The sequence below is a fragment of the Aulonocara stuartgranti genome (genome assembly GCF_965226115.1).
Source record: "Aulonocara stuartgranti genome assembly, chromosome: 22".
NCBI classification, from domain to species: domain Eukaryota; kingdom Metazoa; phylum Chordata; class Actinopteri; order Cichliformes; family Cichlidae; genus Aulonocara; species Aulonocara stuartgranti.
The window spans coordinates 30,868,404-30,882,589 of record NC_138957.1 but is presented as its reverse complement, the minus strand read 5'-3'; the positions used below and the strand labels follow the sequence as shown (position 1 = coordinate 30,882,589).

Here is a 14,186-nt window from a genome sequence, read left to right as displayed (position 1 = left end):
GTGTAAATCCATGCTTATGTGTTCATTTCCCAGCCCCCTACTCCTCCTCCTCCGGGGTGGCAGGGGTCCAAGGGCCCGGCGCCCTGTGTCATCCTGAACCCCCTCCTCATCTCCTTTGTCTGCTCGTCAGTTAGGGAGCGGTCCACGCGGGACCTGGGGATGCGGGGGGTTAACCTTTGCCCTTAACCCCGTAACCTCAGCCCTCCCTTCTCCAATGCCCGGAACAATTCATATGCAAGCGACCCATCATCAGCCTATTCTTCTCTTTCAATTGTCCACGCCTGGGCAGGCTGTTGTGTCAAGTCTCAAGTTCAAGTCCTGGGATGAGCCAGGCCATCCAGGGCCAGGCCAGACCACAACAGACCAGATCTGGCAGGCAGTGAGGGTCTGGGGGGAGGGAGGGAGGGGAACTAGTGTTTGCTTGCTCATATTTTATGAGGGTCAGTGAGAGATGGTCTGGCTCGTGTTTGGGGGATAGGCTGGGGTGACATGCTGGGGTCAGTCCTGCTCTGAAAAACATGCCGAGGATTTCATCTGCCATTAAGCCTCCTGCTACTTACAGAAGAGAAGAAAACATCGTGATTTATCTACTCGGAGACAATTTCTGTTTGAAATTAGGACTGCTACAATACGTGGTTTTCACGTCATGATTATAATGGTAAGAATTAATCCAGGATAATGACAGTACCATATATATAAATTTATAGAATAAAAATTAATGTAATAGATTCAGTAGAAATCTTAATTTTATATAATTAAAATTTTAGCTTTGTGTCTAAATGAACCATAACTGCATTAAAATCATTCAAAGTGATTTCTGATATTATCTAATGTGCATTAGTGACAAGATAGATATTTTATTTGTAAATATCATGAAACTACCAATGCTAGACAAAGATCAATAAAACAGCACGGCGCCCTGTGTTGTTTGTTTTAAAACTGAGCAAAGCATTTTTCTGAACACACCTATCTACGTTGACTCGTCAACCCTCTGCACTCATGGTGTCACATTTCTTAAACCCAAGATGAAACTATTAAAAACCCAGCTCATGAAACTGACCTGCTAACATGATGGCACAGCTAGACCACCATGTGACAGTTGCTTATGGGTACTGTAGTTTTGCTACTTCAACATGAAGTAAATGGAGTAAAAAATCGATTTCTCAGATAATACGTTTGACCATTAGGAAGCGATGGCTAACACAACTCTGTGGCGTCACATCGTCTCTTGTAATGTTGTTCTCATAGAATTAAAACTCCAAGTGGGGGGAAAATAATCATTTATCAGTAGTGGAACTGTCTTTCCATAATTGCATAAACACAGAGGAAGAAAAAAAAAGACTTTATTATGTTGTTAAACAAAGATTTGATTGATGATATGCTTACATCTTGCATGTCATATGATGCATAATGTCAGGTTTTGAACAAACACAGATTTCTCTGTAAATATTGTAGAAACTGATTAAAACTATTTAAAATACTTCAAGTATTGTGAAATCAAGGTGGGATAAACAGAGAAATACATTTCTTTTTTAATATAAAGATTTTAATACTAATATATAGTAACCTGAAATTTTGTTTTCATTGCATTTATTTTTATTCTAGACGGACTCCAGGACAGAATTTCACCTTTATCTTTCTGTTTTTGTGGAGGGGCTCATTGTCCTTCATCGAGGGGCCTGCTGTGGGGGTTGGTGCTACGGGCTCGGGGTCAGGGTCAAGGTGGGTGGGGCCTGGGTCAGCTAACCAGACGGATGCACAGACGGTGGACTTGACATTGATGTGGATGAGTGGATTAACAGGATCGGGAGGCTCTTTATGTTTTTAAGTGTATTGTCAGCGAGGACGATATGAAAGTGATGGTTTGTATCAGTTTGAGTCGGGAGGATTTAAATGTTTGTGGTTAGTAAGAATTCCAGAAATTAATTTTAGCCTCTAACAATTTTCATGTTTTTGCGCGGGAGGTGACTGAAGTTGATGCTCTTCCAGCGCTTACATTTTTTTCATGAGCTGAATTTTATTGGAAGCCAGATACATCTTATATTGGCTAACAAATGAAGTCTAACAGCGCACACACACTGGCCTTCAGTTTGCACGTGTAACGGTGAATGAATGCAGTGATTGAACCGTCTCCTGAAAATAACTAAGCTTTCATTAAACAGAAAAATACCTCCATTGTCCCAGCGAAGCACTGTTAGCCTGCAGAGGACACTCTGAGATGAATAAACACCCATTGAGAGCGAAATAATAATACAGATTGTACATTGCACATTATCCTGAGAAAACATACAAATATGTTACAAATATTTTTTGTTGGTTTTTCTTTTATTTTCTTTTTTCTGCAAAAGTGGCATTCCTTGAGAAGATGCAGAGCATCACAAAGTCCAAGGATGCGTTAAGTGGGAAAACAATTTCTTCAGGCATCTGACATTTAACCTGCTGCTTGTGTTTGTGGCATTCTTGCCGATAATGGGCTGGAGTTTGTTTTGAAAGCATCCCAATTGACAGTTGATTGAGCTGGCCTGAAGGTTATCCAGCAAATGGAGAATGACTTCTGCCCTCTAAGAGCCAAAGCTAGTCAGCTGGTAATGGTTGCTCTGTAGTGTATGTAGTTGGCGCATAGACTAGACCAATGATTTTACTTTCCAGATGAACCTGTGCTGTGTGTCGAGGATGCAAAATGACTGCCTGTAACAAAAGAGGATAACCTGTGCCTGTGGATGCTTTGTGCACACACTTGTCTGTTTGCATCATGCACAGCTGTCTGCCTGTCAAACTGCTGCTGTTGCTGTTGAAAATCTTCTTATAAGCAAAAATATTTTAGCTAGTACAGATTTTTAAACTAAATCTATTAATAACCCATATAGTTGACTTTCATACCAACAACTGCAGCTAATTTTGTGGAGGATTGTACTGATGGAAGATTCGTTTCAGGGCATCATGAGACTCTAAACTCTGAGTAATCAAAGGTAGGATAGAGCTGTCACCAGGATATCAGCAGAGCACAAGTTGAAACTGACTCTAATACATATTCTGTTTCGTTTTGGCTCTTGCTTCGTTTGCAGTCAGCAATTCTTTGTTGATTGTTCGACATCGAATTGAGGTGACGCTCACTGTGTTGGAACTCCGCTAACTGTGTGCGTAAATGTGATGTGAGAGCTACGTCTTAAATGAAAACTGTCACAGAAACTTTAATCATTGTCATTTTTTACAAGTTGGATTTCACATTTGAATGTAGTCCAACACTAAACAAGATTTCTAGCAGGTGTAAAAAGAAAAGAATCAGCATATTGTTGAAAGTGATGCTCATTGGAGGCAAAACGTCCACAAATTGACTCAAAAGAAAAAGTTCTGGATCTAAACCTGCAAATATAGCATCTGGTGTTTCACCATGTTTAGCAAAGAAGTTCAGTGCACACATTCACTCTCCCTGTCTCACTTTGGGTCATTAACACAAAGCAAATTATTAAACAAACAGCCAGATTTTTACTGAAGAAAGAGCTTTTAATATTCATAACAACTCCCCCCCGTTGCAGTTTCTTGCCCTAAAAACGTGACCAAGACCCCAATTTTAGAAATTCAACCAGTCATATAAAACATTTTTTTTTTCCTGCTGATTGCTTCTGTTTTATATTTTGGATCATAATGTGATTCTGTATTTTGTGTGCTGCAGAAGAGAAACCCATAAACTAGTTGTAACTGAGTCAGGCAAGTTTAAATATAACAAATGAAATGAAAGCATGAACCTTTTAAACATGACGTGAAATATAACACAGGCAGAGCTAACTTGCAAAAACTGTGAAGAAATGGATCCGATTTTTGTTTCAGTTTTATAAAATATTCAGTAGAAGCTGTGCACCACTTTTCAGTAATATCTTAGCGTCCTGCATTGAAAGGTTGCGTGTCTCTGATTGTTGGTTTGATTTCAGATTATAGTTTTCATTCCACATCTACCGTCTAGCTAGTCTACTGGTGGTTTAAACTGTGGGAGGCACAGATGACTCCTGATGATTATTTGGAAAAATTACACTGCTGTCCAGTGAAATCCAAGTAACATGTAATTTTAGCATTTTTCTTTTTTTCTGCTTGCTTGAACTAAACGCTTGTTATTTAGGTACTTGGTGAGTTATCTGAACCATGAAAGTTGACACCTAGTATTACAATTTCAGAAAAACTCCACATATTTTTTTTTTCGTGTCTAAAAATTGAGCTTTTTGCAAAAGCAGAGTTTTTGCCTGCCAACGATGATATGCAGTCAGCGCTGACAGCTTGCAACCTGTCATTGATGGCAATTGCCACTTTCTTCTTCTTCTGTTCCTGAGTGGTGAAATCACTATGTTCCAACTTGTCAGTTTTCTCAATCCAGTACTCTGTTTTTACCTTTTATATTGATAAAAGTACACACCGCAGATGTATTATTTTCTTGAATATGTGTATAAAAAAAGAGAAAAAGACTCTTAGCTGAAACATGATTCAGTGATTCCTGGAGGATGTGTTTACTTTTGTGGCTTTTTCACTTCACTCAGCATTAGCTAGCGTCAAATGTAGTGGTCACCAGTGGCCAACTCTCAGCCCTAATAACCATCTGAAAAACAGAAAAATCCAATAGAGCTCTGCTTCGGTCGTACTCGAAGGTAAGACGGCGTGAAACTGTCTCACTAACTGAATTTTTGATCTAGAAAGGGTGGAAGGTTTTTCTCATGTGTTTCCTCAAATTTATGATCGTATTCGGTATGTTAGAGGTTTTTAAACGAGGCTGTACTAAGATTCAAGAAAGATCCGGTCTTCAGATATTTCCAAATCCCATCACACACATCTGTCTTCCTCCCTCACACACACAGATTAGTTAACAAGCTTGGAAATGGCAACTGACCCAAACACGTATCGCTGCACCCTCCACACCTGCTTCTTCACTTTCTTCTCACCCCTTTGCTTCCCTCTGGAAAAGAGGGAGGGGGGGGGGGAACCAACATTAAGAGAGAATGGCAGTGGGTGGGTTTGGTCAAGAGAGATGGGGAGCAGTGGTCAAAGAAGAAAGAAAATGAGAAGGAAAGGGGAGAGATGGACAGACAGATACATCAGAGAAAGGGGGAGAGAGAGAGAGAGAGATGGCCTGAAGAATAAAAGGAGAGGAGGTAAGGACGAGTACTAAGAGAGCAGGAGAGAGAGGGAGGGCGACAGACAGACAGTGAGGCATTAAAATTCATGGCCTTTTTTATTTTCCGTGCTGAAAATCAATACTGTCTACTATGGATGAGGTGAGATGTGGACAACAGCGGTTGCTGGCCAAAGCAAGTGAGAGGGAGGAGAGAGAGAAAGAGAGAGGGGGTGTCGTCAATATTAGCAGTGACACAGCCACTGAAGGCCAAGGTAGAGTTGGAGAGGGGAGAGAGGGACTGGGGGATGGGTGGTGTGTATATATATTTATATATGTGTGTGTGTGTGTGTGTGTGTGTGTCTGATGGACCGAAGGGGGGGTGAGGTTCATTAAGTCTGACCAGCAGAGCTTTTGGCCAGCGCAGCAGCAGCAGGCCTTTTGTCCGAGGGTTTGGACACACACACATGCACGCACGCACACAGATGGATGGACTGATGGATATTACCCCTCTTTCCCTTTATAATTTACAACCCCCTCAGAAGCTCCATCATTTAGCCGATGGTGTGTTTGACTAATGTCTGGCAGATGTTCTAACGCTACTGGCCAACTATTGTCACTGGGCTGGGGTCAGTTCTCGTCTAATTCAGGAAATGGAGATTCTTGTGCGCTCAGAAACTATAAATCTTCCACCATGAAAAGGCTCATCCCTTCCAGGCTCTGCAGTTATTACATTAGTTTCATTTTACACTTTAACTGCATGCAGGGCCACCAACCCCGTACTCTGCATGTCAGCCTTCGCACACAGCTCGGCCAGACCTGAACTTGAGAAAATTGGCATGTAGCCCTCAAGTTAATTCCATAAATTATGTTTTTGTTGTGTTTTCTTGTAGCTTCGATTATTTTCATGGACCAGCTGCACTTCAAACAGACCATGAATGCAGTAAAGATGATCCTCAAGGGCAGTGTAGTTCTTATGCAGTGCTAGCTGATGTGCTCTTATCAAGGCGATATTCATGCTGTAGATGGAAAATCAACAGAAACAACAAACATCCTCGTGTCAAATGGAAATCATAATGTAATGTTCTATGTCCTTTTGATAACACGGTGCATTTGCGACGCTACTGCTAAAAGGAAAATGTGATGTTGTTCAGCCGTGTTTCATGGTCACAATTATCGCCATTTTGTTTATGATGATAGCGATTTGGTGCTGTTTAAAAAACAAACAAAAAAAAAAAAAAACCAACCAAACTTTTATCACAAATCTCAGTTGTACAGGAGGCGAGCACAAAGTTAGCATAAGTCAAGCTAATAATCTAATAATATATAATATTAATATGAGAGAGAGAGAGAATGTGAACGTGTGCACAAAAACCTTTGCATACATGCAAAAGACCTGTTGGACTGGGCAATGAGCATTGTTAGTCCTGACACAGCTTTATTTAGTAGGGGTGCAACGATACACAAAATTCACGGTTCGGTTCGGTTCGATACTTTGGTGTCACGGTTCGATATTTTTTCGATACAAAAAAATGTTCATGCATTTTTAATTTGTCATTTATTAAAATTATAAATATATATTTTAACTCAAAAGTACAGTTTTTGAATTTAACCCTAACCCTTGTGCGTGTTTTTTATTTTGACAGCGAATGCGCACCTGCGGACCACTTATGTGCAGCCCTGGTTATTTAGCTCGTCATATCGCAGCCACAGAAATTATTTTGTCCATGAAACCATAAAGCTGCACTTTCTTTTTGCCTCATAGTCTGATTTGTCATAACTTCTCCGTTTTGTGGTAAGCTTTTCTTTGGCTGTCACTTCTTCACCCTGACCTGTCTTATTTGGCTCAGCAGAACTGAAATGCTTTTACACACTCACTCACATAAGCTCAGCGATTCTCTACACGATCAACCTCTCACATGTTTAAGCTTGCTGCGGGAGATTTCACTTGTCATGTTTGCATAGTAAGCTAACGATTAATAAGACGATGTCAGAGGAATTGGTGCACAAATTATCATCACTCACAGATCAGTGCTGTCGCTCTCTATACACAGTTCGCACGATTGCAAAGTGAAAGCAAAAAAACAAGCGCAAATTCAAACGCGACTTCAATATGTCACATATTGACAGTGGCTCACCGATGCCAGTGACATAATTACCCAGCTACATTTCCGAAAGAATGCAAAAGCATTGACATATATTTTTCCTACAATAGCCCGACGGGCAGGGAAGAGAAAGATTTTGGTAGCCCGACTGAAAAAATCGCTAGCTCCGGGACGTCGGGCTAGCGATATTGCAAGCCCTGTATCTGATTGAGGAATCACTCATCTTTGGAAAAGAGAGTTTATTACAGAGAAATGGCTCTTTCCAAAATAAAAGCTATACTATCTGCTTCTTCTGGGCTATATTCTCAGCAGCATAAGGAGAATCATGTGCTAACAGCTGTCTAAATGACTCGGCTAAAGTTAGTAGCATGCTTGCTTTTTTTTGTCTGCTTCCACTTGTCTTTGCACTACGATGATGTCGGCGTAAATGTGCAGTCATATTCGTTGTGTTCCCGCTAGTGCTTTCAGGTTAATCTCGTTGAAATTACCTTAACGCCACAACACGGCAAATCTCCGTTAACGAGCTACCGCCGATCACTCCGTGCATGGGGCTAGACGGCCAACACGTTAACGAGCTAACTGCGCTAACACACTAGTTCACACCAATGTAATTGAGCATTGCATGGCACATTCAACATACTGTTTTACTGTAGTCCATGACTCGCTTACCTTCAGGGTCATACGTCACATGAAAACCAAAATAATTCCAAATGCCAGATCTGAATGACGTTCAATTTGCCTGTTGCAAGTAGAGCTTAACTTCTGTCTCGCTAGCTTGCCCTGCGCTCTTCCTTCTGACTATGCTGTCTGTGTTGAGCGCTCAGTGGATCTGCGCTCGACAGTGCAGCCTAGGCGGAGTAGTCGAACACAGATTCACTGAGCGCTCAACACAGACAGCATCGTCAGAAGGAAAATTGATAAAATAAATTACAAATGTTGTATTGTTCGATACATATGCGTACCGAACCGAAAGCACTGTATCGAACGGTTCAATATCGATACGAATATCGTTGCACCCCTATTATTTAGATGTCTGTATCTGTCTGTTAGCAGGATGCACAGTGCTGCAGTTTAACACCATATATTCAGATTCATGCCATGTAACTATCATGAGGTCTGAACTAGTGCGAGCACCATAGCAGCTTTTAGGGTAAAGTGGGTAGGATGCTCATATAGACCCAAAAACATCACATTCAGGTGACATCAGATTAATGGAAAGAAATGCAAGTCTGAAAGGGGCTTTTAATTGTGTTTTAATTGTGTCTCCCATTTGGTTTTAAGCAGAAACCAGACCGTGTGTTTTTAGAGCCTTCTATCGCAAAATAACTGCCTGTCTTAGCTGAAAATATGCAATGAGGTTGACAAGAGTGATAAAAAAAAAAAAACCTCTTCTGGGCAAAAATTGAGCTGCAGCTAAAGCTGGCTACGGTGTTCAACAACAATATTCAGCAAACAGTTCTGTTATAAGTTCATCCAACCTAGTATCACAGCAAAACGTACAATAGACACACCGGTCCAACAGGTCCATTTCTCACTTTAACTCTCCAAAGCATGAAATGGGCACACATGGAAAGTTGCTCTAATCTTTAGTAGCAGAAGAGAGAGAGAAAGTGAAAATAATCACGGGAAAGCATTTAAAAGGACTTTATTAACACATTTACATGTAGTTACATTTTAGCCACCTAGCTTAATCGTTTCTATACTGAAATGTTCTTCAGATCTTTCTTGGTCACTAGTGACTTTTGGGTTTTAAATATATTATCTCCCCCTGCTGGTACTTGAACTTCTGCATGCAGATGTTTGATGCTTTTTCTCTCCAAAGTGTGAAATGGACACGGAGGACCGGTGCACCTATAACGCGCTTTGCTGTGATATCAGGTTGGTTTGTCAGTACATGTGACATACATTGTATATCTCTTAATGTACTGTTATGTAAAATAATCTGCAAAAGGCATGTTTAAAAGCCCTTTATAGGTTTTTTTTGTAACTTTTCAGGCTCGGTCTCGACTGATTTGGGTGCCATTTTCACTCCAGAAAATATTCTGTCAGCATCCAGTCAGTCTCAGAAAGGGTTCGGGGAAATTCTGACACCAGTGCTGATCCCGCAGTCGCTGAGCCTGTCAAGAATTTTTGGTTTTCTCAAGAATGAGTTTCTGGATTCTTGAAACAGAATGCATCATGTGAAAAAAGGGTGGAGTGTAGGGAGTAAAGTGGCACTTTGAGCTGAAGGGATTTTTAAGGAGCTGTGGTTTTCTTTTTGTCTACTGCCAGAGTAGATATTTTCATGCGACAAAAAGCTTTTTTTCTTATTTTGTGACAAACAATATAAGTTTCACCTGGGTGAAAACGGTAGAATTAAAGTTGGATCAATTCACCGGTGGGTTATAACTTAACTGATTGCGGTTCTTTCACAGAAATAGTGTTGACATGGTGATCACAATTGTACGGCCCAATTATGGGTTCTCAGTCGTGATAGTTACACTTTATACACAAAAATCTTATTTCTTTTCAATAATCTGCTCGTGCAGGAATGAATGGTGTAGCTTTAGCCCCACAAATCTGAAGTTTGTTTTCAGTTTAGTGTGGATATAGTGTACATTTCTGCATGTGTAGCATCTTGCATGCCAAGATAAAACTCTTCATGCCTCCTATCAGGCGGAGTGACAGAAAAAGCGCTCGCCAAAGAGTGAATATTTTGACATGTAACAGATGCTGATAGACAGCCTGCACCATCACTGAACGAGCTTAAATATAACACCAGAATCAAAGCGGAGAACACACGTAGTCCTCCGCAGCTTTTGTGTGCGTCAATCTCTGATATCAGAGAAGTAAAATCCTACTGTCAGTCTCCGGAGATGTTAAAATGCGATGTTTCACAATCATATCAAGTTAGTTTTGAACTTCCTGCAAGTTGTCGCCTGTCAAATGTCTCGTGGTACCAAACCATCCCACAGGCCGCTGTCTGATTCCCGCTACACACACGGACGGTGTTTCTGGAGACCCAGGGATAGTGGTTACTATGGGGATAAGGGGAGAAAGAGAGAGTTGGAGAGAGGGAGGTAGGCTGTGGTTTTGAGGTGTAAAGCATCATAAATAATGGAGGCTGCACCTCACATTGAAATGCAAAGGCTGGAGCTTGGGCCTGAGCAGAGGTAATGCTGGCTTTTTGAAATTTATTTTTCATAAGCGCGATCCCCCAGCCCCCCAATCATACACCTACTGCTTCATATAACCATGGCAACTCTGCAACCACCCCACCCCTTATAGAAAACATACTTTAACATACGTTTGCATCCCAAATTTCATCAAGTCTGCCTCTATAGAATGTATTTTATTGGATTCAGTCATTCATCAGTCGTACGTCAGAAGCAATATCAAAGTGAGGCTAGTTACTGAGGCATCCTGATAGTGATATATCAAAATATTTCATCTCTTTTTTTTCCCTTGGTGGAATAAAAATGTGAAGCAGTAATAACATCTGCATATTATTTATGTGCTACGGGTATTAAAAAGCTCCGCTCCGTATTTAAAGCTCGAGTTCTTTGAATTGATTTGGTCTTCTGAGTTGAGACAAAGATTTCTGCACTTTTGATCGCTCCTCAAGTCTGTCTGTGTGAGGGAGACGGAAAGAGGAGAGTGAACAGGCTCCTTGTGTGTGCGTGCGTGTGTGTGTGCGTGTGCACGTGTCTTGAGCGTGCACGCTGCTTTGTGTTGCATTATGTCCACAGTAACATGCCAACGTCAGCTGAAGAAAAAGAAGGCAGACATTCAGCCAGAATGTGGATGAGACTCCTAACCATGTATGACTGACTGAGGCCATTCATATGTAGCCGTCTGTGTGTGTGTGTGTGTGTGTGTGTGTGTGTGTGTGTGTGAAGAGAGAATGTGAAACAAGGAGAAATATGTTCACCACAGTGGTTTTTCAGCAAACAACCACAGTTTGTTTTAATTCGTTATCAGTTATCGGTTCTAGTCATATCTTTCAAACATCACTGAGTGTTCGTGTGAATGCAGGGCTGTTGTGTTGTGTTGCATTTTTTTTCACATTTTAGGATTTTACCGCCATCCTTGAGTTCCTAGAGTTCAAAACATAAACATTTTACAGTGTGGAAAACCCAAAATGCATCACAACACAACACCCAATGCATTCTCACACCAAAGTCTCAATTACTCCTGTTCTGTTAGAATTAGAATTAGAATTCAACTTTATTGTCATTGCACATGCACAGGTACAGGGCAACGAAATGCAGTTTGCATCCATCCAGAAGTGCTTTAGTGATATAGATATATTACAATATATATTAGCAATTAGAGCAGGGCGATATGGCCAAAAATATTTATCACGATATATATTTGAAAATTTGCGATAACGATATAACCGACGATATAATTGATGCGAGACAAAATACAACTCCACAACATTACTAGCGCAAAAAGACAACCTTCCATTTATTTTCACTTAAACAAGAAGCTGGTTTTTATGTACATTAAAGCTTTATAAAAATATAACAGTGCAAATGCAAATTCCTTGCTGAAAGTTTAACCAAAAGGCATTTCCAGTAGAAATGGGCTGACATATCCTGAGCATAACCATGTATAATATCCACTGAAGTTAAAAAGAGGTGCTTTGCAACATTAAACTGCAGTGTGCAGTACGCATTTTTCGGACCATAAGGTGCACGGGATTATAAGGCACATTAAGCGAAACAAAGCAGTCAGATAAATCAAACTTTATTAAACTCATTCTTCTTGCTTCCTCCACTTCTGTACCATTGATTCATTAATGTTGAATTCTCTGGCAGCTGCTCTATTCCCATGTTGCTGCAGTATATTAATGACTAACCTCGTATTGTGGATGGATTATCTCAGTTGTTCTCCTGACTGAAGTTTGGTCCGTTTACAGCATCCTGCCATGCGATTGCATTTGTCTCTAACCATGAAGAACCTTCACGTTAACTTTTATAAGTGGAAAAGTGTTAGTGTTCGTCCTCCAGCTTCACTGTTTATGTTATGCTAACATAGCTGTGTCGCTAGCGATCACGTAGCACATCATTATATACCAGCTAGCCCAACTTCAGTAACCCTACAAACGTCACTGCTGTTTAGTTTCCCGTCTTCATTTATGTTGGAAGTGATAGCAGAGCTGTACGTTTGATTTTTTTCAGAAATCTCTCAGTCAGAACATGCAATATCATGCTTAGGTAACTAGCGAAACTAGCGAGCTAACTTCTGCTAGCTTCCTGCTAACTTCTAACTCCGTTAAATGTAATAACTTTTGTTTTCATGGATGCCTGGAAGTTAAACTTTATAGTTACTACTGGTAAAGCAGCAATGCTGATCGTTTTATTAAAGATGAAAGAATTTAGACAGTTTTTAACTCTAAGTGATGCTGCAGTGTTGTTTGACCTGAAGCATACGGAGTTTAGGACCCAGATTACTCCCAGATTTAAGAGCATCTTAGTCCGACAAATATGACAATAACAACGGCCGCTTGCATGTTCTGCAAAAAAATGTGCTTTGTTGTGTATCTGACGGACAAACACCAAACCAGTTCCACATCACGGAAGTTGCACCATTTTTACAAACCAATTCTGGTTCATCTGTTTCACTCAACAATCGGCCATGTGCGTATGAAAACAAAGGCACTGCGCACGCGCGTTTTACTCCCATTCTATCGCGATATTTCATTTTCCTATCGTTGCCTAACATTATACCGGTATTACCGTGAACGGTATAATATGGCCCAGCCCTATTAGCAATAATATAGATATGTAAGTATATTACAGAAATGGGTCTATTATGGTATGTTATAATGTACACGGTATGAAGTATGTTGTGAATATTCTATAACTATAGGTATGTACAGGCTGTAGTGAGTACAAGCTATGTACAGGCTATGAACAGGATATAAATATGAAAAACTATACAGAATATGAAATAAATAACTTTACAGAATCTGAGATATACAGTTATACAGAAATGGGAACTATGCAAGTTGTAAACAGTTGTAGGGTTAAGAATTATCGTATGTACAGAATGATTATTTACAGAGCTATACAGTAGTGCAGTTAAGATAAGTGAGATATGTGGATAATTTCTACAGAGGCTATATAAAGTGCTAGTGTTGTCATTACACATCTACACAACGTGTGCATTGATGCACTGACTGCAGCAGTAGTGGTTATTTATTTAAACACCAACAAAGAAGACAGTTCGTGATCCATTTAGGTGTTTGTTTCTCTGTATCACACTTAGATTTTAATTGCTGGTTATGGTTAGTAAACAGCTGCCATTATTCGGGAGCTATTTTTGGGTGTGGATTTTTGAATCCAGCACTTGTACTTGTGGACACAAGGATGTGCGTTCGTTTTCAGGTTTAGACACCAAAAACTACTTGCTTTGCTCTGAGTTTGGGTTGTTTTTAGAATATTATCCACTCTATTTGAATGTAGCATCAAAATGTCCTTCATAAGTCTCTGTAAGTGGAGACTTATAAAGTGTCACCAGTCTCACTTTTGCCATAGGCTGGTTCCTCACGGCTCCGACACAGAAGGACACCTGTGTGAGACAGCACAGCTTAGACTAAACATCAGTATTTGAAGCCCTGGGAATCGCAGTGAACCAGATGTCGTGGTGACCTCGTGGTTTAGCATGCTCACCATGTCATCAGGTCTTTTCTCCCTCTCCTCACTCGCCTGTTTCTGTCACGTCTCTGCTGTACTGTATTTAATAAAGAAAAGGCATTTAATAACTGAAAGTTTTCAGCGATTAGATATAATTGTTTTTAGGTCATTTCCAAAAGTCTTGGTTCAAGAGAAGAGAATCTAATGTATTAGTTCAACAGGATAACGCTGTTCTCTCATGCTTTTGCACCTTTCAACAATCTTTCAACACCCTTCAGTGCCTGAAAGACTGGAGGCCTACCCTGAGCTATAAGAGCAACACTTTACTGTTTGTGTCAGCGAAGAAGAAAACAGTATGCCAAT

General features: G+C 40.4%; 1 protein-coding gene across 9 annotated transcripts in view; it reads left to right on the top strand.

Annotated features, from left to right (window-relative positions):
• The window catches only part of pou2f2a (POU class 2 homeobox 2a), an 81,516-nt gene that overhangs the window by 34,543 nt on the left and 32,787 nt on the right, over positions 1 to 14,186 (top strand). Inside the window, exon 1 of one of the 9 annotated variants that reach the window (XM_082521315.1) lies at positions 1,841 to 1,862. The exons of 7 other annotated variants lie outside the window; for them this stretch is intronic. The gene's annotated coding sequence lies outside the window, so the exon portion shown is untranslated. Of the gene's footprint in view, positions 1 to 1,840; positions 1,863 to 5,068; positions 5,136 to 14,186 lie in introns of those variants that run through there. One more of the 9 variants, XM_082521324.1, reaches the window with a different exon arrangement.